This window comes from Littorina saxatilis, linkage group LG1, assembly GCF_037325665.1.
Source record: "Littorina saxatilis isolate snail1 linkage group LG1, US_GU_Lsax_2.0, whole genome shotgun sequence".
Lineage (NCBI taxonomy): Eukaryota > Metazoa > Mollusca > Gastropoda > Littorinimorpha > Littorinidae > Littorina > Littorina saxatilis.
The window spans coordinates 99,857,735-99,885,122 of NC_090245.1; the positions used below are offsets into that span (position 1 = coordinate 99,857,735).

The 27,388-nt window shown below is 42.6% G+C and overlaps 1 protein-coding gene and 1 long non-coding RNA gene across 2 annotated transcripts in view; both read left to right on the top strand.

Annotated features, from left to right (window-relative positions):
- LOC138947187 (limbic system-associated membrane protein-like) overlaps positions 1-27,388 on the top strand; it is a 215,502-nt gene that overhangs the window by 17,907 nt on the left and 170,207 nt on the right. The window lies entirely within an intron of this gene.
- On the top strand, positions 12,232-14,273 carry LOC138947178 (uncharacterized). The gene is made up of 3 exons (XR_011449582.1): positions 12,232-12,506; positions 12,878-13,051; positions 14,178-14,273. It is a non-coding gene; the product is annotated as an uncharacterized lncRNA (long non-coding RNA).

Here is a 27,388-nt window from a genome sequence, read left to right on the forward strand (position 1 = left end):
CCAGGTGACTATTAACCAGGCGTTGAATAAAGTGTATATTCATTTGATCTTTTCTGCTCCTTGGCCAAAAATTACTTGTCAAATTACTATCAGGTAAAGTAAATTTGAATCTAAATTTCTCAAGCTCTGATGATGTGCGCCTGTTAAAAATAGCTTCATGAAACCCATCCTATGTTCAACTAAAAACAGGAGAATGACTTTATATTTCTAAAAATGAAACAAAAACACAAGATAAATAAAAATGAAAGGAAGATTTTAAAAAGTCCATCGGTGTTAATTTTCTTTTTAAAAACTGCATACGCCTTTTGATGCTCTAACAGAATTTTACATTACTTTTACATGCTCAGAATCCAGTAAATATTCGAAACCGGAGAGAAATTGAGCAGGTGTTGAAGAAATAATACCACAGAATGTCCTTTTCAGCACACTGTAAACTTTTTGGAAATGTATCAGTTGTCCATGACATTTTTGAAGATTTTGACATGTTTTGATGATGATTGAGTCGTGTTTATTACCGCATCTCATATTTTCACGCGAGGTTTTGTTTATTGGGAGAAAGAGGGGAAGATGAGAGGGAAGGGGGAGGGTGGATTTGGACAGAAACAAACAAACAAAAGAGCGAGATAAAGAGAGAGAGAGAGAGAGAGAGAGAGAGAGAGAGAGAGAGAGAGAGAGAGAGAGAGCGGGGGGGGGGGGGGGAGAGAGCGGGGGGGGGGAGAGAGCGGGGGGGGGGGGGGAGAGAGAGAGAGAGAGAGAGAGAGAGAGAGAGAGAGAGAGAGAGACAGGCAGAGACAGACAAGGAAAGTCTCTCTGTATCTGTCTCTCTCTCTTTCTTTCTCGCTTTCTTTCTCTCTCTCACTCTCTCTCTCTCTCTCTCTCTCTCTCTCTCTCTCTCTCTCTCTCTCATTCTCTCTCTCTCTCTCTCTTTCTCTTGTCTCTCTCTGTCTGTCTCGCTCTCTCTCTCTCTCTCTCTCTCTCTCTAACTCTATCTATCTCTCTTTCTTTCTGTCTCCCTCTCTCTCTCTCTCTCTCTCTCTCTTTTCATAACCTCTGCAGAAAAAAGCTCACATACACATTCACCTGAATTTTTTTTTTTCAAAGAAGAAGCCGTAATTCTCTGACTCAAACGAGCGTTGCGACATGCAACAAGAACTCTGGTCCCACTTCCTCAAAAGAAGAAAGATAGAGTTTTAGAGACGTCTCCGAGATCCCGCTGACACTGTCGCGTTGCCAGCGATGGGAATAGATGCGCTTAATTACAGTCTGAGGCAGTGGAAATTGAGCTTTCTTCACTTTCGCCCCATCACCGAAACTAAATTAATGATGTCGTCCGTTGGTCATGAATCCCAATCAGGTCCTGACGGGCGTGTGTTTGGGATCTGGGGGGAGGATTTGGGGACTGCCAGGAAACGCTTGACCGTGCAATTTCCTCGTGCTGCCAGCACCGTCTTATCCTTTTCCTTTTTGCTACAACCCCTTCTCCTACTACCCTTCCCTCCCTCTCCTAGCAGTCACCTTCTTGTTTCTTGTTCCTCTTTCATGAAGCCGTTTTTCGTGGTTTTTTTCTTTCTTACCTCTTCTTTATTTATGTAACCTTCCGCGTTTTACCTTCTATCAAGAACCGTTTAGCTACAGAGTTGGATACTCTCTTCTTCCCCCCTTACCCCCACTCTCTGTACCTGTCTCTGTCTGTCTGTTTTGTTGTTGTCCGTCTGTCTGTCTGTCTGTCTGTCTGTTTGTTCGTCCGTCCCTCCGTCTGTCTGTCTGTTAGTCTGTCTGTCTGTGTGTCTGTCTCTCTGTCTCCCTCTGTCTCTCTCTCTGTCTCTCTGTCTCTCTCTGTCTGTCTCTCTCTGTCTCTCTGTCTCTGTCTCTCTCTCTCTCTCTCTCTCTCTCTCTCTCTCTCTCTCTCTCTCTCTCCGCTCTGTTCTCTTCGCCCTCTTTTTCTCCCTCTAACATTAGTTCTTTTTGATTGAGTCTTTCCCTCCCTCCATCACTTTTTAAACAATCATTCAGCTGCACTAACTTGGATACCTCTTCCTCCCCCTTGCCCGCTTCTCTAACATACAGTCAAAGTTGTTTTTAAAACAACCAACCAAGGGACCGACCAAAAACGGTCGTTATTGAAAGGTTAGTCGCTATGGACAGGTGAATTATATAGACGAAAAATATGTCTCGGATCCTTTGAATAGTCGTTGGGGAAAGGTGGCTGTTTTCAACAAGTGGTCGCAAGTAAAGGTTCGACTGTAACAACCTTTTGGCCACAGAGGTGGACATTTTTATGTTAACGTTTAGCTGTTATACTCTCTGTGTCTACGTTATTTCTCTGCACTCCCACCCCCACTCTTAACGTGCTAAACTGTTGTTGTTTTCTTTCTCCCTGCTGTCTCGTTTCGTCCCACTTTGCACAACAACAACAAAATAAGCATCTATTCTTGTTCTTTGAAAAATAAAGAATTGGCATTGTCATTGTCATTGTCCCTCTCCGCCCTCCCCTGATTACACTCTGTCAATGACCAGAACCAGGTTGATACTCTCTTGCGTCAAAACTCCTTCAGTCTAGGGCGGGGACGTAGCTCAGTTGGTAGCGCGCTGGCTTTATAGCCAGTTGGTCGCAATCAGCGTGGGTTCGATCCCCACGTTCGGCGAGAGATTTATTTCTCGGAGTCAACTTTGTGCAGACTCTCTTCTGTGTTCGAACACCCCCGTGTGCACACATGCGCACGAAAAAGATCCCACGTTCACAGCGAAAGTCTCAGGGCTTGGAAAACACGAAGACACGCATGCATCATCTCTCGTCTCCGATTATCATGATCGTATTTCGATACTTTGACGAGACAAACCCAATGCTGGTGTGTCGAAGAAGACAGCCACAGCGGGCTTGTTCGAATCAAAGTATCACACCATATCTTCAGCGTATTACCAATACCTGTCCCAATATAGACCAGTTGGTCTAAGAGGACGTTAAACCCTAATAGTCAGTCCTTCAGTCTTGCTTTTCCCTTCCTTCACACACCCCTCCCTGAGCTAAATTTCAGCTCCACGGGCTTGACAGCCTTTGCTGCTGTCTTCCTAAGCTTTACATTTCCCTTTCTGCCTCATTAATCTTTCCCACCCTCTCTTACACTCTCCTGCCATGCCCCCCCCCCCCCCAATTCCTTTGCGCAACGTTAAGCTCTCATAGCAACGCAGCTGAAATACTTTATACCTTTTTCCAGTATGTGTGTGTGTGTGTGTATTTTGTTTCGTTTTTTGGTTTTTTTGTTTGTTTTGTTTTTGCTCTCCAACAGGCCCGCCCATAATCCTTCGCCCCTTTCTTTATCCCTCTTCGTTTTTCTCTTCAATTTCATTTTTCTCCTCAATCTCCCCCATTCTCTCCAAATTACGATACAGTAAAGGCATTTTTTGCTTCAGTGTTTCATTCATCAATATAAAATTAAAATGCCTTTTATAAATGACTGTGTATGACCTTGTAGTTTTACTCTCTCATTCTCACACTCTCTGTTTCTTGTCTTGCTCTGTCTCTCTAGTTCTCTGTGTCTGTCTCTCTGCCTCACTTTCTGTCTGTCTGTCTGACTCGCTTTTTCTCTCTCTGTCTCTCTGTGTGTGTCTTTCTCTCTGTTTCTATCTCTGTCTCCCTCTCTCTCTCACTCTCTCTCTCTCTCTCTCTCTCTCTGTCTCACACTCTCTCTCTCACTCTCTCTCTCTTTCTCTCTCTCTGTCTCTCTCTCTCACTCTCTCTCTCTCGCTCTCTCTCTCTCACTCTCTCTCTCACTCTCTCTCCCTCTCTCACTCTCTCTCTCACTCTCTCTTTCTCTCTCTCTCTCCCTCTCTCTATCTCTCTTTCTCTGTCTCTGTCTCTGTCTCTGTCTCTCTCTCTCTCAGTCACTCTCAGTCACTCTCACTCTCTCTCACACTCTCTAACTCTCTCACTCTCTCTCTCTCTCACTCTCACTCTCTCTCTCACTCTCACTCTCTCTCTCACTCTCTCCTGAAGAACACTTTGGACGAAGTTGCGAAATGGTGCACATCAAATGCCATGATACTGCACCCAGAAAAAACTAAAAGCATTGTTATTACCACAAGACAAAAGCATCAGATACATTGCTGTACTTTTTAAAGAAAAAAACCAAACATTTACATTTGTTTGTGTCTGGTTTTGTTTTATATGACTTTGTGAGTCCAATATTTTTTATGTTTATACTCGACCATTATTTTGATGTTTTATTAGTTTAATACTTTGATGAGGTATGTGCGCAGTCTTTGCTTTTGTCTACAATTATTCTCTGTATATGTTCCAAGGACAGGTTGGAAGATTAGGCTAAGCCTAAAACCTTTATCCTTATGTAATAAAGTTCTGAGTTCTGAGTTCTCTCTCTCTCTCTCTCTCTCTCACTCTCTCTCTCTCTCTCTCTCTCTCTCTCTCTCTCACACTCTCACTCACACTCTCACACTCTCTCACTCTCTCACACTCTCTCTCTCTCTCACACTCTCTCTCACACTCTCTCTCTTACTCTTTCTCTCTTTCTCACACACTCTCTCTCTCTCACACACTTTCTCTCTGTCTCTCTCTCTCACACTCTGTCTCTATCTCTCTCAGTCTCTCTCTCTCTCTCACACTCTCTCTCTCTCTCTCTGCACCCTCTCTCTCTCTTTCTCTCTCTCTCTCTCTCTCTCTCTCTCTCTCTGCACCCTCTCTCTCTCTCTCTTTCTCTCTCTCTCTCTCTGCACCCTCTCTCTCTCTCTCTCTCGATCTCTCTCTCTCTCTCCCTCTCTCTCTCTCACTCTCTCTCTCTCTCTTTCTCCCCATCCCACTTTCATGTCGGCCAACCTTGTTACTCTTCTCCTTTAGTCGTTATTCTGTGACCTTTTTGGGTCAAAATTCACTTACCTCCCTACTTTAAACGCTTTCAGACTGTTGAAACATCAAGTTACTGGAGTGGCTCAGAGTGACAGTCGGTTCAGACAGTGTAAAGGGTGGCATGCACCCTTAAAGGAATGAAAGTACCTGCTGTGAACGGGCGTTTGTAATCTAAAACCACTTTGCATTGATATCCCAAGGTTGTCCTTTCATAGAATGTACCACGGTCATGGAAGTAATATATAATATATATAATCAGTACCACCTGACCACTGATGAGACACAATAGTGTCGAAACACGTGTCTGGTCTAGGTACAAAAACAATGGTCCTCCTCAGGACTAGATTTCCTTGTGATACGTCCCCCACAAAGGGACTTTGCATTGTAAATCTTGGTCCCCCTTAAGGAGGGTCTGATGCTCCCAATAGGCTGTCTGTGAAGGGATACTTTTTTCTCTCTTTCTCTTTCTCTGCTAAGAGATTTTAACAAATCTCGGAAGAAAGTCTCTGCTGACTTTCAATTGTTTCTTTCACAATTTCTTATGTTTTATATATATATATGTAATATAGGGACACCTTTGAATGGTACCAAAGCCGTCTTTTAAAGGCAAGTGCCACGGTCATGGAAGTAATCTGTAATATAGAGATACTTTTGACTGGCCCAAATGTACCGCGGTTATGAAAAACAATCGGCAATATTGGGACTTTTTTTGGTCTCTATATCTTGGTAGTCTTTTCATAGCAGGTACAACGGTAATGGAAGTAATCTGTAATATAGGGACATTTTTGAGTGGTCACAGGGACGTCTTTTAATAGCAGATGCCACGGTCATAGAAGTAATCTTTAGTGACATTTTTGAGTGGTCCAAAGGACGCCTTTTAATTGCTATTATGGAAGTAATCTGTACCACAAGGACATTTGTGACTGGTCCATAGGATGTCCTTTCACAGCACGTACAACATTTATAGAAGTAATCTGTAATAATTATAGGGACATTTTGAGTGGTCCTAACGACGTCTTTTAATAGCAGGCACACTAAGGTATAGTTGATAAACAAATAGGAACGATACATATGGCATACTTTATTTGGAGATGTCCTCACATCTTGTCATTGCTGCAACCATCTTGGACACATTCTGAGGTAAATCACACACAGCATTTTCTATTTATTTTTGTCTGTTGTGCCCTTTGTTTGTCCACTCTCAAGTTTTTTATGTCAAGGTTCTTGTGAGTTTTTAACACTGCAAAAGAGACAGACAGACCCACAGACCCACAGAAAGACACACAGACACACAGACACACAAAGACAGAGAGAGACATACATAGAAAAAGAGAGAGACAGACACACAGGAAGATTTACAAAGATACGCGTACCATTCGATGCATACAATATGTTGTATTCTTCTTTTCTATCAAGACAAAGGTTGCTTTTAGCCATTTGAATGTTCGTAAACAACTAGAGGATACGCCCATCGAAGATCTTATTTTTGCTTGGATTGCTTTGTTTGAGCTTCTAAATATGAAAAACAGGTAATAACGAGAATAATCCCACAGAAATTGCTTTTTATTTTTACTTAACATGTGACTCTATCGTTCTTATTTTCACTTATTGACAAACTGACGCCAATGCCTTTTTTTGCGAAAGCAATTTCTTCTCACGGTAAAGAAAAAACGAAGAAAAATAGTCGCTAGACAGCATGAACCTCTTATTATTGGCAAGATGGCAACTGACAAGAAGAAGAAAACAAATGCTTGCTTTTCTCTTTTCTTTCTTTCCTTCTTTCTTTCTTTTTTTTTCTTGTTCTTTTTCTCTCTTTCTTTATTTATTTAATTTTTTATTTCATTCTGTCTGTCTTTCTCATTTTGTCTTTCTGTCTTTCTCTTTCTTTGTTTCTTTGTTTCTTTCCTCTCTCATTTTCCTTTCTGACTGTCTATGATTCTTTTTTGTTCTTTTTTCGTGTATAAAAAATTGAGCACGCAGAAGAAAAAAAAATGAACGAGGGAAAAATTAGTGCATTGCGGCTACTGCCAGAGGTGTTTATATGCCTGTGTTGCAGACAGTTTTCCAAGGGAAATGTACAGGAATAAAACATCTCCCGGGTCTTGTTTTATTCTCTTGTCAAGAAACGTCAAAATCTCATTTGTATCACTTGAAAAAAAGTCTGTCTGCCTGTAGCTCAATTTCTGTCTCTGTCTGTCTCTGTCTGTCTCTGTCTGTCTCTGTCTCCCTCTCTCTGTTTCTCTCTCTCTCTCTTGATCTTTTTTCTTTCTAAATCCCCTCTCTCTCTCTCATTCGTTGGTATTTCTTATCTCTCCTCTCTCTCTCTCTCTCTCTCTCTCTCTCTCTCTCTCTCTCTCTCTCTCTCTCTCTCTCTCTTTCTCTCTCTCTCTCTCTCTCTCTCTCTCTCTCTCTCTCTCTCTCCTCCACAACCCCCACCCCGACCGTACTTCTTTACACGAATGAAAAAGACGATCACTTGAAGCAAGTATTGTCGTGTTTGAATTCCCTGTGTTTATGAATGAAGCGTGTTGTTCCCAACTGGGACCTTCAGGCTGCAAATTAATTCCCATAATTGAAAACAACAAAAGCCGGCGCTTGCCAAGGTCTGGCTAGCAGGATGGCCTTCCAAACGAGAGTTCCATTCGGCAGTGGACCATTTATTCTCCCTTCATTTGTCCAGCGTTAGATTCGCATAATCGCCTTTTCCCTTAAGGGGAAAACGGCGTTACGATCGCTTGTCAGATCACTGCGAAGCTTTCTTCCTCAGCATCATTACTGTACTTGTTTTTAAAGAGAATACGTTGAAAAGAGAATTCTACTGTGGGGAGAATTCTACTGTAAAAAGAATACGTTAAAAAGAGCATTCTACTGTGAAGTGAATAGGTTTGAAAAGAGAATTCGTCTGTAAAACCGGTGGTGATTTTCTTCTACGAACGGTGACATGGCCCTTTAGCTAACGGGGATCAATTTGGCGAGGCGAATGGACTGCGAAAGGGATGTAAATGACGCCAGCCATCAAAGTGATATTTTTCATGGCTCGATCTTTATCGGTCATTTGCCGTGCTGTATCTCGGAGCGCGCTTGCAGTTCTGAGCTGAAACATATTAGTCATCATCTGAGGGCAAGCCATTCCCCGGGTGCCCCCGCGTGCTGTGTGCGTCAGTAACTTTCTTTTTTTGCTCAACATGGCTCTCGGCTGATTGGGCGGACCAGCTCCCTTTTATGATGATTTGTACTTCGGGGGTGTTGAATTGGTGATTTGAGTGTTGTTTCAGCTGAGATAATCAGATAATAAAAGCGACGTGTCTGTGTGTGTGTGTGTGTGTGTGTGTGAGAGAGACAGACAGACAGACAGACAGACAGACAGACAGAGACAGAGAGACAGACAGAGAGAGAGAGAGAGAGAGAGAGAGAGAGAGAGAGAGAGAGAGAGAGAGAGAGAGAGGGGAGACAGAAATAGAAACAGGGCCAGAGATAGGGGGGGGGGGGGGCGTAAGGGAGTTGGAAGAGTTAAGGAAGAAAGGAAAAAAGAAGATGAAGACACTTGCAAAACACATCGTTTCGTATCTTCAGAAACATCTGCTACCCTGGTCAACAAACCAAAGTCAAACGTTGTTGTACCACGACCGCTGCTGGTACGACCCCAGCCGACAGCAGTGAATTATTCCGCGCTGCTTTCACACACAAGCGACTGTGACAAGGTGGCTCTGCCCACAGCCAATTTCATTAAAACTAATGAGCCCTATTCATAAGGAGTTGGCGCGAGAGTTATACGCTGACCAGACAGTCAGGAGGTCATCTCCATTCGGACAATGGCCAGCCAGTTGCAGACACAATGCAAGGGGCAGACAGAGTACTGGTATGCACATGTATGCACATTTTTGTAACACTCTGGCCTCGGGGTTTGAGCCAACAGCGTTGTTTTTGTTATGCAGTTCTTGGTGGTGAATATACAAATACCATAGATGCCAGCGAGTTGTTGGGAGAGAGAGAGAGAGAGAGAGAGAGAGAGAGAGAGAGTGAGAGAGAGAGAGAGAGAGAGAGAGAGAGAGAGAGAGAGAGAGAGAGAGAGAGAGAGAGAGAGAGAGAGAGAGAGAGAGAGAGAGAGAGAGTGTGTCACAGTTTCAGTGACACGTTTGAGAAAGTAACTTTGTTGGGCGCCTTTCTCAAATTGCAACGTAATGCGCCTGTGCTGGCCACAGCTTTGGGGGAAAAAGTTGTGGCAGACCTTCACGTAATTCACGTAGAAACCGTGCGGGTATCGGGTGATTTCGCTCACCGTTTAGATCACGTGTTCCAAGCATGCTATAGGTGTGTTTGGTAGGCGACCAGTGATTGGTCAGGAAGATCGCTTGGTTTGGGGAAGCGATTGCTGATTGGTCAGGGAGATCACATGGTTTTTCTTTTCCCCGGCTTTCTTTCTTTTCGCTACAAGCTTTACAGACGACAAGGTCTGAGTTTCCGTGACTAAGATTTGGAGGATTCCAACGCGTTGCATGACTGGTTTAGGTCGACCAACGGGCTTCTGGCGTCAGTGCAGAACGCAGAAGGCTTAGGACGTGGGGGATTTGGCTACATGCTTTCGCTGACGAGCGGGAGCCAAATATTCAAGCGGTTTGCTTGGGAGAGCTACGTTTTACGAGCTGTTGAGCTTGTTGCTGGTTGTTGCTGGAGGTGTTGCTGTACGTTTGCTGGACGTTTGCTACCTGGCTGCTACCTGTTTGCTGTTGAAGACGGGCTACACTGTTGCTGTCCTTTGTTCTACGGTTGCTGTTCTACGGCTGTTACTGGTGTTGCTCCAACTTTCACCCGTATGCTCCACTGCTCCACTGCGTTTCATCGAATGTACCCTGGCTACACTGAGAGTTGAGTGCACCCATGCGTAAACGCCCCCCCCACCTTGTCATCTTTCTAACCCTTTATGAAGAACTTTGAGTTGTGACAACGTGGAGTGTTAACGCCTGTACAGGCTAAGACTTTTCACAGAGCAGCTAAGTGTTTTCTAACTTTACACGGTTCAGCGTGTTCTTATTATTTCATAAACTCTAACTGGCTTTTGTCAGTTATTATTGCTTTACGACTTGGTCGTAAAAACACTTTTGGCTTCACGAGAAGAGGGAGGTGGAGAGTTAGTGTATATAAACAGACGTCTAGAACTTATACTTTTGTTGTTTCTAACTTGTTTGTGTGACTGCGAGAGTGGATCGTGGTGTGGTTAGTCAGTTAGCAGTAATTGACCGTTTTAGGTCATTCATTTGACTTTAAAACGTGACAAACGTAAAACGTAAAAAGAGAGAGAGAGAGATAGAGAGAGACAGAGACAGAGATGGAGGAGAGAGACAGAGGCAAGGACAGACAGACAGAAAGAGATACAGACAAACAAAGGCAAACAGAGAGTGAGAGAGACAGAGAAATACAGAGAGAGAGAGATAGAGAGAGAGAGAGACAGACAGACAGACAGACATACTGACATACTGACATACAGACATACAGACAGACAGACAGACAGAGATTCGTATCTGTGGTACAGATACAGATACATATAGAGACAGACAGAGTGAGAGGCAGAGACAGACAAAAAGACAGACACACAGAGAGATAGGGGGGTCCGCGGGGACATTATACTCTATGTGATTCTTTTGTTGCGTTGTTTATGTTGTGCAGTATCGGGTGGTATATGGTGACGCCAGCCTTCTGTGGCGACCGAGGGTAGAAGCAAATAACATTGCAGAGGAGATTATGCGACTACAGCTTTTCAGTCATGATGATGAGGGGGGTGGGATACGGAGAGGGGGGAGGGGTGAGAAGGAGAGAGGGGGTTATTTCTTGATTTGTACACCACACGATCGAGTGGGCGAAGAAGGCCAACATTCTTGGTAAAGTTACAAGGTCGTTTTACATATAGACTACAAAACTATCAATATACACACACACACAAACACAAACACAAACACAAACGCACACATTTATAGTACAAAAGAGCCCACAGAAAATAAATGAGTTATTCTCCAGAGCTGGGTAACTTTGTGACATGCATTCTCAGTCCTCAGTTTAAATGATGATAATGTATATCAAATGGCAACTAGAATGTATTCTCTTTTTTCTCATTAATGCTAGATTTGATAATGATACAGAAATTCAACAAAAGCATAGTATTCATTGTTGTCCTCATTTTATTTAAATGTTAGTATGTAAATCCATGTCACATCCTCTAGTCTTCATGTTACGCGAGTGATGTATTTTGAAATGTTTGTAATGAACTGAACGTAGACAATCAAAATGCGCAAGTATTTCAAATTCTTTCACTGCAGGCCAATGATATATAAGGAACCAGTTTTTATTCATGAAATTAATTAGTATTGTTAAAATGTTTCATTTAAATAAAGAAATATCACCCGCGTAACATGGGCTGAGATGCACGAAGCGAAAGTGGGTGAAACCCAAACGGGTGAGAACAAACCGCGGGGTCTGATTGGTCGAAATCACAACAAATCTCAATTTCAACCAATCCAACACCACGGCTGACTCCCACCCGGTTGGTAACTTTCTCGTGCACCTCGGCCATAGTTTCCAATGGTACAAAAAGCTCTGGGGCCGGTTTCATATACCGCTCTTATCCTAACTTAGGAGCTCTTAAGGGGTCAAGATGGGGTTAAGAGCAAAGTTAAGATAGGTGCGTTTCACGGACCGCTCTTTGGCCAAAGAGCGCTCCTATGTCGCTCTTAACATAGGGCAGCCCCCCCCCAGCCCTAAGTTAGGTAAGAGCAGACAGAAGCGCCCCCAACTTGCAAGGGAGATAATTTTAATCCTAAAAATGGCGGCCGTAAATGAGACTGTGAGTCGACTCGACTCGTGCATCATTTTGCGATATAACATGCGCCATCAACACATTTTCGTCACCGCACGGATCCGCGGAATGCCCAAGACGATAAGGAGAGTGCCGCACGCTTTCATTTGTCAAAGCATGGACTCCTCTTTGAATTATGTTGACAAGAGTGTGGACGGTATGCAGTTTAGCACTTACAAGCACCCGCGAAGACTATGATTGCACCGTTTTCTGCGTGATTGATGTCTGTCAGTCCATGCACGGCGACATATTCTACATCAGCAAGGAAACGAGTCTTCGCTGCATCCACCGAATGTATATTCTGCCTTGCACGACGAGTGTGAACCCGACAGGAAGCGGCTAACCACACGTACTCGTGAGCAATTCCAGATAGCTTGTACTTGTAGTGCACTTTTTCGGCGTGTTTGTGGTGCTGTTTACACACATTTTCGAACAACAGTCTATCAGTCAGTCAACGAAACAAAACAGCACGAGTATAATATCAACAAGGAAGGATGCCACGCCGTGACGGCTTCTAGGCATTGAAGTAGTTGGTGACGAACATCTTTGGACCGTGTGTCGTGTTGTTCTATGGCCAGGGTGTGAAAAGGGTACCATGATTTTAAATGAGAGTTGGGTGTGTCCTGCAATCCAAGCACCTCTAGGCTTGTTCATATACGGTGACATTGGCTACATCTTGACACCCTGAATACTCAGTCACACCCTATATCTACAGCAGTGCTCCAAGCAGGTTAACTCAACACGTGAACTAGACACGTCAGCAAGACACGTCAGCATTGTTTCCTGTCATGATGAAAAAAGGTAATGTTTGGAATAGATCTAAAGCATAATTGATCAAATGTTCCTTTCAAGGCATGCTACTTTTCAGATTGTGTTTGGGAATGTTGTTGCAGAAAATGTCAAGGTTATAAAACAGCTTGCATGAGAGAGAAAACATTAGAGCAGAAAAGGCATGTTTGAAACTTAAATGGGTTGTTATTGTTAATCAGCACCATATTATATACTGACTGTGCTCGTTGTAAGTTTGACTTGGTAGCTGTGCTGACAGTGTTGTCTTAGTATCATCTGCACTGCAGATCTGTGCAGCGTATTCACCTGGTAATTGTAAATGCATACAAGCAAACACTGAAACATTCAGCAAACGCTCATAATTTTCTTTCTTGTATCACCAGAGAATAAACTTCATCATCGTCTGGCACCACCATGCTCTCCTCCAGTGTCATCTTCTACCCGTGGACACTAACATACAGTTACCAAAGCAAGGGCAGAGACAATGAGGAATGCCAATGAAAGCATATAAGTCTTAGTGAACGTGGTGTGCAAGAAAAGACTGGACATCATTTCAGGTAAATATGTTATGCTTGTAATATGATACTCATTCAGTCATTGACAATTCTGTAGAACATTTGGAAAACAAAAGAAGAGGCGTTCTGGGATCACATAGTACTAACTTGTGTAATAGTAGTAGTATGCATACACATTGAAAGAGATGTGTCAAAACGTATTGTTCTCACACACAGTGACACACACAAAAACTGGACAGTGAGTAAGAAGAATGCTGTTTCAGTGTTTGACTTCTTTTTTAAACTTTTATCTGAAACTTTGACTTTAAATTTTACTACTCCTTGATATCAACAAAACTGATTCTTAAGTGACAATAACTAGTAATTTACTAGTACTAAAAACATGTATTTACACTGTTATTGTTAACGTGGGGGGGGGGGGGGGGGGGGCATAGATTGTGAGGAGAATAGAACATGCTCTAGGGGATTTCAAGAAATTGTGCTAATTTGTAATTCAGTTGGTTTGTTCCATTTCCTGAATTGTTAGCCTTGTCTGATTCATTTTAAAGGACTGAGTCATTGCTGATATACAGAGCTTTCTTTTAATTGTTTAACCCCTCTAAATTAACGCAAGACCTCATGTTTTTTACTGCTGAAGCGATTGACACCTGCATCAGCAGTAATGGCAGAACACAAAGTACAAAAGTTAACCAAAGAAGACACCCTGTTCTGGACAGATAATTGATGTTCTTCTTCACGTATGTAAACGTTGCCAAAGCGCTTTGAGCTGTGAAGAAGCGCTATATAAATGTTCTATTTTCATTATTATTATTATTGTGTCTATCCTGAACTTGAGTCGATTTTTAAGTGGTACTTTGTGTTTTTTCGGGTCAATTTTTGGGGGATCCTTTTTTGAGCAGCGGAAGAGTGTGCCACATTTCCAAGTGAAGTGCCTTTAATGGCGTAGAAAGTTTGAACAAAATGATTCGGGAGTGATTTTTGTTTTTAAAGTACACAATTTGTACAGATAAAATAGTTTGCTAAGTGTGGTATGAATAAGAGCAAGTTTTAGAATTACTCACTGTCTTCTCTTTTTCTTGTAAGATTCTGTGGTGAAACTGCTCTGTTGCTAACATTTAATACAAGAAACCTTCTGCTCTTATGACTATGTTGCTGTTCCTTGTTCAAGGACCTCTACCCACACACTGATGCTGACACTCATTGAGGGGCCAACTACCAACACTGATTGTGATACTCGCTGAGGGGTCGACTACCAACACTGAGGCTGACGCTTGCTCAGGGGCCAACTACCAACACTGATGGTGATACTCGCTGAGGGGTCGACTACCAACACTGATGGTGATACTCGCTGAGGGGTCAACTACCAACACTGAGGCTGACACTCGCTGAGGGGCCAACTACCAACACTGATGCTGACACAACACTGATGCTGACACTCGTTGAGGGGTCGACTACCAACACTTACGCTGACACTCGCCGAGGGGCCAACTACCAACGCTGATGCTGACACTCGCAGAGGGGCAAACTACCAACACTGACCCTGATACTCTCTGAGGGGCCAACTACCAACACTGATACTGACGCTTGCTCAGGGGCCAACTACCAACACTGATGTTGACGCTTGCTCAGGGGCCAACTACCAACACTGATACTGACGCTTGCTCACGGGTCAACTACCAACACTGATGTTGACGCTTGCTCAGGGGCCAACTACCAACACTGATGCTGACGCTTGCTCAGGGGCCAACTACGAACACTGATGCTGACGCTTGCTCAGGGGCCAACTACCAACACTGTATGTAGTGGCCACTGTGTAACGTCCCTTGCACAAAACAACAAATTTTATATTTAAAATGGTTAAAGGAATTTTTTAAGCATTTACATTAATTATGCCAGGAACAGTCTGCAGACACAGAAGTATACAGTGGTTTTGTCAATATTAATTAGCAGTTAAAACATGTCCAACGTTCATATTCTATTTCTATACTACCTGTCAACAACAACAAACTAAGCAAACGCGTTTGAGGGCAGATCATTTTAATGAGGCCATTTATTGTAAAACCAATTATAAGACTGAAAAGGCCATTCATTGTCCTATGTTATATAGAAAACAGATTTAGTTTACGCGAGGTACTGTTTATAAAATAGAACCTACAAGACTAGCATCCCCAACAATCAAATTCGCAAAATCAAGTTTAACGTGTTAAAATCGACATATACTGTTCAAAAAAAGAAACGCATAGTTGCTACTTGCCAAATTTGTTTTATTTTTCGAAAAAATTAACAGAAAATCCAATATTTAGATTATTTGTTTGAAATTTGGTATGGACACAGTTGAATGCACACACAGTTCATTTGCATCTTCAAATCAATCAGTCAATCAATACGATTGGGTGCCGAGGCTGTCAAGTCAGTAGGGGGTGTGACTGCCTTGAGCAGCAACAACTGCCCGGCACCTTCTGGGCATGGACTGGATCAGATGCCGGATATCTTGCTGTGGGATGGTGTCCCACTCCTCCTGAAGTGCCTGCAATAGATCGCGGTGATTTGCCGGCGCTTCTTCTCGCCTGCGCACACGTCTGTCCAATTCATCCCAGAGGTGTTCTATCGGGTTCATGTCTGGCGACATGGATGGCCAGGGAAGCACCTGGACATGGTGGTCGGTGAGGAACTGGGTGGTGAGTCGTGCTGTGTGCGGGCGAGCGTTGTCCTGCTGGAATATGGCATCCTGGTCAGCCAGAAGAGGAAGGGCGTGTGGGCGCAGAATTTCCTCCACGTATCGCTGGGCAGTTATGCGCCCTTGGACGTGCACCAGGGTGCTCCTTCCAGCGGTATTGATCGCCCCCCACACCATGACGCCTCCACCACCATGAACGGGTGCCTCATCCACACAGTTGGGCGCGTAACGTTCGTTTACTCTCCGGTATATGGAAAGCCGTTTGGCTCATAACCATTACACGCGTAATAAAACATAAATACACGTGTAATAAATAATTAATACACGTGTAATAAATGATTAATGCACGTGTAATAATCATTTTTTACGCGTGTAATAAATAATTCATACACGTGTAAGAAATGATTAAATACGCGTGTAATAAATATTTCATGCGCGTGTAAGAAATGATTAAATACGCGTGTAATAAATATTTCATGCGCGTGTAAGAAATGATTAAATACACGTGCAGGAAATAGTTTATACGCGTGTAAGAAATGATTAAATACACGTGTAGGAAATTATTTAAATACACGTGTATTTAATCATTACATACACCCGTAATAAACTTAAAACTTGAATCGGAAAATATACGACATGCAAAGCAACAACTCTCGTCTATTCTACTTCCGGTTCGCGCGCACAACAACCGACTTCATCTGATAAAACAAGTAACTTACCTTTCCAATGCTGTGCGAGCCTGGGCAAAGGCGTTAAATTGTTCTCGCAAACCTTCTAAGGTGACATTGACGTTTGCCGCTTCCGCCATCTTGAGCTGTAAGCGTGCAAAGCGAGGCGATGAAGACGCATAGAGTGTTTTTCATGTGGATTCCCAGTCCGAGTTTTTAAGTCACTTAACCACGTGACTCCTGCATTTTTAACGCTTGTATGAAATATTTATTACACGCGTATTTATTCATTTCTTACGCGTGTATGAAAAATGTATTACACGTGTATTTAATCATGTCTTACACGTGTACGAAATGATTAAATACACTTGGAATAAAAATGTCATACACGTGTACGAAATGATTAAATACACGCGTAATAAATATTTCATGCGCGTGTAAGAAATATTTAATACACGCGTAAGAAATATTTCATGCGCGTGTAAGAAATAATTAATACACGCGTAATAACCATTTCATGCGCGTGTAAAAAATATTTAAATACACGTGTAATAAATAATTACACGTGTATTTAAATATTTCTTACACGCGCATGAAATGTTAATTACACGTGTATTTAATCATTTCTTACACGAGTATGAAATATTTATTACACGTGTATTTAATCATTATGCTATTCCATAGCATGAGAAAAAAGATAAATTACACGTGCAATAAGAAATAAATACACGTGTATTAGTCATTTATTACGCGTGTATTTACGTTTTATTACACGCGTAATGGTTATGAGCCAAACGGCTTTCCATACCGGTAGACCCTCCTCCGACCATCATGTCGCTGGAGCAGGAAGTAGGACTCGTCGCTGAACCACACGTGTCTCCAGTGATTCCGGACGGTCCAGCGAAGGTGCTGGTTGCCCCACTGCACTCGGTTGTGGCGATGGCGGCGGGTGAGGACAGCTCCTCTGTAAGGTCTGCGAGCTCTCAAACCAGCTTCATGCAGGCGGTTCCGCACGGTCTGGTCCGATAATCGGTGTGGCCCGGGGAGAGCCTGGACAGAAGATGAGGCCGACAGGAAACGATTCCGGAGGTGGCGGAGCCGTATGAAGCGGTCGTGAGCAGCAGTTGTCGCCCTTGGTCTTCCCGCTCGTGGCAAGTCAGCAACGGAGCCAGTGGCTTGAAACCTGACCCACAGTCTACTGATGGTGCTCTGGGACACGTGGAAGTGCCTGGCGATTGCACTTTGACTTTGGCCTGCTTGTAAACGACCCAATGCAATTTGGCGGTCTTCTCTGCTCAATCGGGCCATCTTTCGTCGCTGAATTGTCGTCTGATTTCTTTGTGGCGAACAATCCGCTTTTATGGGTTTTGGAAGACATGGTGGGAGCTCAATATTCCCCGAGTTTCACGAGATTACACTGAAGCATGACGAGTGGTCATGCCAAATGAGCAATTTTGACATTGTAGCCACTGATAACGCATGCGTCACGTGCAGAGCTCACTTGTGGCAATGGACAAAAGGTCGACGACCAGATAAACATTTTCTGCAGTTTGGTGGATATCCTTGTAGCCATATAACTAAATTAACCAAATATTACAAGCTATGCGTTTCTTTTTTTGAACAGTATACTATCAAAACTGCTGAAAGGAAACCTGTTGTGCATGTTATTAGAAAGAAAAATTAAATATGCATCCAAACAGTCAGCTTAGTTTACATATCTTGTCTAACAATGGCGTAATGGCATGATGAACGGTATGTAATTCTTCTGAGAAGCCGTAAAATGCGGTTTCTGGGGCCATTTTAGTGGGTAATCAGAAGAAATCCAGCACATTTAATAAATTTCTCAATGCATTGCCTTCAAACGTCTGGTAATTTATGCTAAGACATGTCGTTAAGTACATCAAGTCATTCGAGAGATTAGGTTTGCTTTTATTTGACATGCCAGAAAGAGTCCTTAAAATAGTCGGTTGATCTAACTCTAAGTCTAAGCTGACTCATCAAACAAATTTAATTTGTTGCTATTTTCAACTTCAAATAAACCAAATACTCAAATTTCATGTACATATTTTATTAGACATGGATGGTATGAGGATTTCAAAGCGAAAGTAATCTTTAAGAAGTGGACTATTTTCACAGCGCTGAGCACAAATAGCCCACATCAAGCTCACTGCTGAACATTTAACTGCTAGCTGCTGAGCAGGGCTTTTGAGAGAGCATTTCCCAAGAATGTTTGTACGCGTTTGAACAAGTGGTCTGAGCAGCCGTCGTTGATTATGAATTACATTTCAGTGTAATTTGAAGCTTTAATGTTTGTTTAAAAAGCCTGCATATTTAAAAACAAATCTGTTTTCTTTGGAAAAGGTACATCTTTATTTTTTGTAATTCTTTCTAACATGTCGCATAACAGCAGTACTAACGTTTCAAATGACTTGACATTTTGTTTGTAATTCGGTACATCTGATTGTCTTGTCTTTCCATTATTGCCCACAATCAGCAGTAGTGATTACTTCGGCACTTGATGGGATGTTGCGCAAGTCCAAGAAAGCAGCGTTTCCAGCATCCAAAAGTCCATTTAAAATTCACAGGTTGGGGAGTATGGGGGGAGGGGACATGAGTCACAGTGGCTACTGGTTCAGTGCGAGGCGCGCGACACAAAGGTGTCGACAGTGCGGGCCTCGACGACAGCTGCTGGTAGAGAGTTCCAGTCCTTCACTGTGCTGGGTAGAAAAGCGGCACTCCGATACTGAGTGCGGCAGGTGATGAGGCCGAACTGCTGGCAATGGCCTCTTCGCTGGCGTGGTGGTAAGGGGGCCAGCTTCGACTTGATGCCCGGACAGTGGACGATGCTGTTCGTGATCTTGTAGAGCATCGATAGGCGGGCAAGCTTCCTGCGCTCCTCCATAGACTGCCACCCAAGGGAGTCCAGCATCCGGCTGACACTTGACGTGTTGTGGTAGCGGTTGCAGACGAATCGGGCAGCTCGTCTCTGGGCGGTCTCAAGCTTGTCGATGTTCTTCTGGGTGTGCAGGTCCCATACTGACGAGGCGTACTCCAGGATAGGCCTGACAAAGGCCTTGTACGCCTGCTCTTTCACGGATCTTGATGAGATCTTCAGATTGCGCCGCAGGAACCCCAGGGTCTTGTTTGCCTTGCTGACGATGTTGTTAATATGGTCGTCCCAGCACAGGTCACCCTGAATGGTCACACCCAGGTACTTGACCGCCTTCACTGTCTCCAGCGTATGCCCATGGAGCTGGTAAGAGGGCTGTAGTGGGCGTCTGCTCCTCGTAACAGGCAGGGTGTTGCACTCTGCAGGATGGAACTGCATGTCCCAGCTCTTCTCCCACTCGGCTAGGCGATGGAGGTCTTGTTGTAGCTGGGCCTGGTTGTTTACGCTAGTCACCACCCTGTACACTGCAGTGTCGTCCGCAAACAGGCGCGCTAGTGCCGTCAGTCTCTCCGGGAGGTCGTTAATGTACGCTAAGAATAGCGTCGGCCCCAGCACTGATTTGTTGCTTAATTAATTCATTTGATAATTGTCGGTAAAAATACCGGCTAACACCTCACAATCGCAAACCTGTTTAATGTTGTCTTTTCTAATTCATGACATGTGTTAGCACGAATCACCAAATATTTGAACGCAATGCGTTAAAAATTGCAGAAATTCAAATGTATTGTTTTGTTTCATTACCCGCTAAAACGGCTTCAAAAACTGCCTTTTATGCCTACTGAGAGGATTACCACATATTTTTGTTTTGTTTTTTTGTTTGCTTAACGCCCAGCCGACCACGAAGGGCCATATCAGGGCGGTGCTGCTTTGACATATATATAACGTGCGCCACACACAAGACAGAAGTCGCAGCACAGGCTTCATGTCTCACCCAGTCACATTATTCTGACACCGGACCAACCAGTCCTAGCACTAACCCTATAATGCCAGACGCCAGGCGGAGCAGCCACTAGATTGCCAATTTTAAAGTCTTAGGTATGACCCGGCCGGGGTTCGAACCCACGTCCTCCCGATCACGGAGGGGACGCCTTACCACTAGGCCAACCGTGCCGGTTTACCACATATACCTACTGAGAGAATTAACACATACACCGCTCAGCATGGCATAGTAACAAAATTGACTGTTTCAGATGCACATTTGATTGCTCTGAGTCTGATTTGTTGTCGATTTTAACGCAGGAACCTTGATTTTTCGAATTTGATTTTTGGGGGTGCCTGTGTTGTAGGAATCACTGTATGTATACACACTTCCTCATGTGAACTCAAACAGCTTTTTGAGTCACTTGAGAAAAAGTGACTCTATGTAATCGGTCAGTGTTAGTCTGTCCGGCCGGCCGGCCGGCCGTCCGTAGACACCACCTTAACGTTGGACTTTTCTCGGAAACTATCAAAGCGATCGGGCTCATATTTTGTTTAGTCGTGACCTCCAATGACCTCTACACTTTAACGATGGTTTCGTTGACCTTTGACCTTTTTCAAGGTCACAGGTCAGCGTCAAAGGAAAAATTAGACATTTTATATCTTTGACAAAGTTCATCGGATGTGATTGAAACTTTGTAGGATTATTCTTTACATCAAAGTATTTACATCTGTAGCCTTTTACGAACGTTATCAGAAAAACAAGGGAGATAACTAGCCTTTTCTGTTCGGCAACACACAACTTAACGTTGGGCTTTTCTCGGAAACTATAAAAGTGACCGGGCTCAAATTTTATGTGAACGTGACTCATTGTGTTGTGAATAGCAATTTCTTCCTGTCCATCTGATGCCTCATATAATATTCAGAACTGCGAAAGTGACTCGATCGAGCGTTTGCTCTTCTTGTTGAATAAGGGCAATCAATACATGCCCCTTTTCAGTCATATAATTTGTTTTACAATAGACTGCCTCATCAAAACATTCTGCCCTCAAACGCATCTGCCTAGTTCTTTAAAAGAATCACGCTTTGGACTACACAGTCCTGATGATGTGGGTCGTGTACAATCCATACTTTCCAAAGAAGGATTAAAAGTAAAATAAAAAGTATGGGTCGTACACTACCCACGCCATCCAATTAGGAGTTTTGCCGTCTCTTTGCATAGTATGGGTCGTACATGACCTACACCATCCCAATTAGAATACACAGCGTAAAATTCCTTACAGAATTCCATATGGGTCGTCCGCAACCCACATCAGCCCGACTGAGTAGTTCAAATTACTTCGTTTGTGTTAAAAGATAATTTTTCAAAAGTTGTGGTCAAATGACTTGAAGAGAAAAACCGGTGTATTTTATGGTAGTTCCTGCCCTCAACTTCCTTGGAATATGCACCATTTTGATCACTGTTTCTCGTAATTTCCGTTGACTTGTGCTCTTCAGTGTACTCAATTGCGATGAAATTTAAAGCCACATTGATTTTCGGGCTGTTGTTGTTGAAGATATTGAGTTTTTAAGTTTGTCTATGTAAATTGAATAATTAATTCTGTGACCTAAAAAAGAGAGGGGATAGTACTGTGACAATTTTCTGAATTTTGATTTTAACCCCAACCTTGTTCTTAGGTGTCCCAGTTCAACACACAGTGACTAGTATTTCTGAATCATACACACTTTGAAGGCAAACTTAATGCCTTATTGCACCCATTTTCGTACCCTAACTAAAACATTCATTTCCGTGTTTATTCATTTAAACGTTCAATGGCATTTAAAGGTAAAATAATTGATTTGGCTTTATCCTCGTATGTTAAACAGGCATGGGAATTGTCCCAATTTTTTTTTTGTTCCGCCGAAAATGCAAAAGTGTTCGCGGAAAAAATACAGGGGGAGGCACACAAAAAAAGCACCGGTTACTTTGGCCTTTGCGCAAAAGCCCGCGAAAACTTTCCGTACTTTGTTCACGCACTGCTACCGCCCGCCTCAGTTATTGAACTATTATGTTTGAAAGTAAACCAGATTGCACAGATTGTGTTACAAGTTACATTTTCCTGTTTGTCTCAACAGATAAAATTTTTTACAAATTTAAACCATATATAATACATGTAAGCAAAATTTGGTACATTTTTGTACTAAAAACTCTGATTCTAAAAACAGAATTTAATGGCAAACTTGGAGCTCAGATGACACCAGATTGCACCATCTGGGTTCTTTGGAGAAAAAAAATTTCCGGGGGGGGCATGCCCCCGGACCCCCCTAGTAAGGCTAGGCGCTTTGCGCCGTCGACTTGACGCTTCGCGTCTTCAGTTATAAATTTTCCGCCTTTTTTACAATTTTCAATTCCCATGCCTGGTTAAAGTTGCCAAATTGTGCCTATTCTGAATTTTCTTTGATGTATAATTAGTGCCTAATGTTTTTATAGGGTCGATTTTGGGGGGTACCCTTAATTAAGAGGCGATCATGTAACCCATGTAAAATGAATCTTTGATTCCAAAAGTGTGCCAGATAGCCAAGTGGATGGCCTTTAATGACAAAGAAAGTTTGAATGAATTGACACGGGAATGAATGGTCTAGTGGGGTACGAAAATGGGTGCAACATATTTTTTTGGCAGAGTGTATATCCAATGGCAATAGTAATACCTGCCTTGCATGAACAAATAAAGGACTGGGTGGCCGAGTGGTAACGCACTTGCGCTCGGAAGCGAGAGGTTGTGAGTTCGACCCTGGGTCAGGGCGTTAGCAATTTTCTCCCCCCTTTCCTAACCTAGGTGGTGGGTTCAAGTGCTAGTCTTTCGGATGAGACGAAAAACCGAGGTCCCTTCGTGTACACTACATTGGGGTGTGCACGTTAAAGATCCCATGATTGACAAAAGGGTCTTTCCTGGCAAAATTGTATGGGCATAGATAAAAAATGTCCACCAAAATACCCGTGTGACTTGGAATAATAGGCCGTGAAAAGTAGGATATGCGCCGACATGGCTGCGATCTGCTGGTCGATGTGAATGCGTGATGTACTGTGTAAAAAATTCCATCTCACACGGCATAAATAGATCCTTGAGTCTGAGTCTGGAGATACACGCGCGATATAAGACTTCATATAATAAAAGATTGATCAGAAAATTGTGTATGTAACTTTGTCTCACACAGCCATTTACAAGCTGGTAGCTGTTTCCCAAACCAATATAAAAAGAAACAACAAGTAAATAAAAAATATTTTAACTCACAGTCACCCCATGAATTTGGATCAACAAGCCCAAGAACATTGTTTTTTTTCAATAATACTAAATTATTTTTTAAACATTCTTCAGTAACAAACAAAAACTATAAAACATATTTGAATACGCTTTGTCAGGTTGAACTTTTAATCAGTTAAAAACAAAATACATACCTTATGCTTTGAATATTAATGTACATGTCTACTATCTGATACTGTATCGCATGAACTTCACACAGTCTGACTCAATGTGCCTTGTGAAATTGGGCAAGTAAACATTGGCAACAAACCTGTGATCTGGATTTTGACATGGTACTTATATTTTAAAGGCACAATCTTTCCATGTCAAAGAATTGTTCTCATCATCACAGATGTGGACTGTCTTTTGCATGGATTGGTGGGATAAGACAAGTCTTACACTTGGACAAACACTGGGAGGGGAGGAGGAGGGGGGCCTTTTAAAATTCTCTTTCAAATAAAGAATATGTTCGTACTCTATTTTAAGGTTTCACCTGGCCATCCTCTGTGTATCTGATACAGCTGTATATATATAAAAAAAATCCTTGTTATGCAAACTATCTTGTCAACCACCCCATTTACATTATGGGATTCATAATCCGGTATTTATGGCGTTTATGGCTATCTGGAAAGAAACAAATTTTACATTTGGGTACATGTCTAAAGGCAGTTTTGATTGATTGATTTTTGGATGATCACAGGTGGCAGTGACTGAATGTAATCAACAAAAGCCTCATAGTCTGCAATTAATAATTATCCAATGTACAAATATAAACGCATTCGTGTTGGTGTTTATGATTGATGCTTTACAGTGTTAGGAAGGTATGTAAAAGGTAACCAGAAAAAGGTCAAACAATAAAACCCTGCTATTTCTCGTGTTAAGATGTGGTGAAAATCGATGCATCGCATTGAAATAAAGTCAGATGTGAATGATCAGAAAGATTTGAATGATGTTTTGTTGGGTTCCATGCTTCTTCTTGGCATTTAATAACTGCTTGGAGATAAAAGTCTGTGTGTGTGCATGTGTGTCTGTGTCAAGATATACATATAACGCAAATAATGCTTTCTTACTGAAATGACCATCCGTAGGATATGCTGACCAATGCTCTCCTCTCTCTCTCTCTCTCTCTCTCTCTCTCTCTCTCTCTCTCTCTCTCTCTCTCTCTCTCTCTCTCTCTCTCTCTCTCTTCAGTATGACCTATCACGACTGATTATTGCAGAGTCAATGTCTTCATAAGTACAGAAAATAATTCATATAGATCTATGTAAAAACTAAAACACCCACACATATTTTGACACCCAGTCTGTGATGTCTGAATGAAATACATTTTTATTTACGTCACAATTGCATGACAAGTACGCGAGATAAATTTAACAACTTTGACCTGACAACACAAAACAAACAAAAAAAACCAACTCCCTCTCTGTCAGCAAAGCCTTACGCAGATCGATGCAAGGTGCAGATCAATCAAACACACACAATGTTGTCAAAATGGCACAAGACACGTACAGAGTGACCCAAGAAAACTGCAACCCTCACAACTGCTAATTACTTCTACATCTCTTGACCGGATCACTATATATTTAGGGGACATAAACTTCAGCCTATGCATGACCCTTCCCTTGATTGGCAATGTTGTAGAACAAATGGTCTGACGTTTGTGCAATTTCGAAACAAAGTTTCCAAATTCGACGATCGTCTCAACAGAACAAGGTTTGACATTTAGCGGTAGCAATACTTACCTGATTTAAACCCTCCAGACTTTTACTGTTTGGATTATCTGAATATCTGAGAATACACAAACACCCCCATCACCCCCTTAGATCATCGGTGACCTAAAGAAAGCAGTTACAGCTCCCTAAACAGCAAAGCTTTCGTGCCACTCACAATTTCGGAGGGGTAATTTGAAACACATTTTGTAGAAAAGGTAAATGTCCGATCATTATACCTAGAGACTCGAAACTGTGTAGAATGGTCGTGGATGAACTGAAGTGTATGCACAACTATGAACATATTTGCTAAACTCAAATGACTGAAAAAATAAACCCTTCGTTGTACAGTTACACTTTCGCAATGCCACGCAAAATTCATTTATGACAGGAACGCTTTCATCCATTTGAAATGCCCTGATCCGGCTTTTAATTGCTATATTCAAATAACTGACTCTCTGATGTTGATTCAGGTATACTAAGTCATTCAAATTATCCCAAAGCTAACAATCTTGAGTGCTGAAATCGGGTTAGTTCGGCGACTGCTCAATTTCAAACCTCGTGCTGTTGAGTCGATCCCCGAATTTGGCAACCTTTTTTGAAAATGCACAAAAGTCAGACCATTTGATCTAAAAATTTGTCAATTTGTAGAAGGGTCATGCATAGACTGAAGTTTAAGTATCCCATATATCAAGTGATTCGGTCCACAGATGTAGAAGTTATTAACAAATTTGAGGCCTAGAAAATTCATTATGGACGATGTCAAGGACGTCATTCAGATCTAGATCTACATGTATACATACGTAGGTACCAAGTCTCATGTTTTATTCGTTTTGTAACGGGGCTAGAAAAACAAGCCTCCACGATCGCGTTGCTTTTGTTAACATTGGAAAGGAGGGTTATTATTTCTCTATGTGTAAATGTGTCCTTACTTTGTTTGGATCGATGTTATCATCAGGTTTTCGTCTGCTTTCAACCGGATGTTGTGACCTTGAACCTGATGTGACGTAACTAATCGGGAAACTCCGTTTAGCCACTAAAAATAGCGCTTTGCTCGCTCTTTGCAAAGAGCGATCCCAAAGATGGATCATGAAACGCGTCGTTCCTAACTTTCGTCCCACTCTCAGCTAAGAGCTCTTAAGGCCCTATTCCTAGGAACGCCTAAGAGCGCGTATATGAAACTGGCCCCAGGAGAATACTCCAAATGCTTGACATTGCAAACACTGTCACACTGTCAACAGCGCGCACTCGCCGCACGTCCAACGCGGAGATCTGGCTCACAAACTCACTCTCATCTCTGGCTCAACACGCCAAGATGAGCAGGTTGGAAAAGCCGAAATGAGCCCGATCATGTCCTCAGCAACCGAACTCGGGCATGTATAAGGAGCGCCACATAAAAGTGTACATGGCGACACCCTCTCTTTGACTCGCTCGCTTTTATTGCCATGGAGGCGTTTATTGAAACCCCGATCAAGTTTCTTGGAAAGAAAAGGAGAGAAAAAGACGATTGATTTGTTGAAGCGTTTTGCCGCGTGCTCGTCGCTAGGGAAAATGCGCCATCTAGGCTCATATTGTTTTCTACGAAATGATAAACGGCGAGGTGAAAAGCATAGAAAGGTTAGGAGATAGAGCAGACGGGATAAAGACTGGCTTGGACGGCGATTAAATGACTTTTCTCTCTGCTTAGTTGACTCGCTTTCGCGTGTTTCTCCTTCATCCACTGCAGATCCATGCACCCTGATATTGGATCGTTTTGTCTGCCCAATAAATCAGTCTGACTCTACATCGTATACCCTTACATTTTCCAATTCATTCAAATCGCACGGCTTGTGGAATAAAACGATGGATTTGTCTTCGGCGTGCAGCTGGTGGCGTTCAGATTAGTTAATGTGATGCAAGTTGTAATGTAACCGCTACACTGGGGGGATATACTGACTAATCTGTATGTTGGACACGCTGTTATATTGTACCATGTTCGTCCAGTATTTCACATGGGATAGGAGAATCCTTGGACGTGAACACATAACCCAAAACAAGAGCCTGGCTGCTTCCTGTGCAGACTTTGAATTTGTTCAATCTGCAAACTTAATTTTGCACACACACACACACACACACACACACACACACACACACACACACACACACACACACACTCACACACACACACACACACACA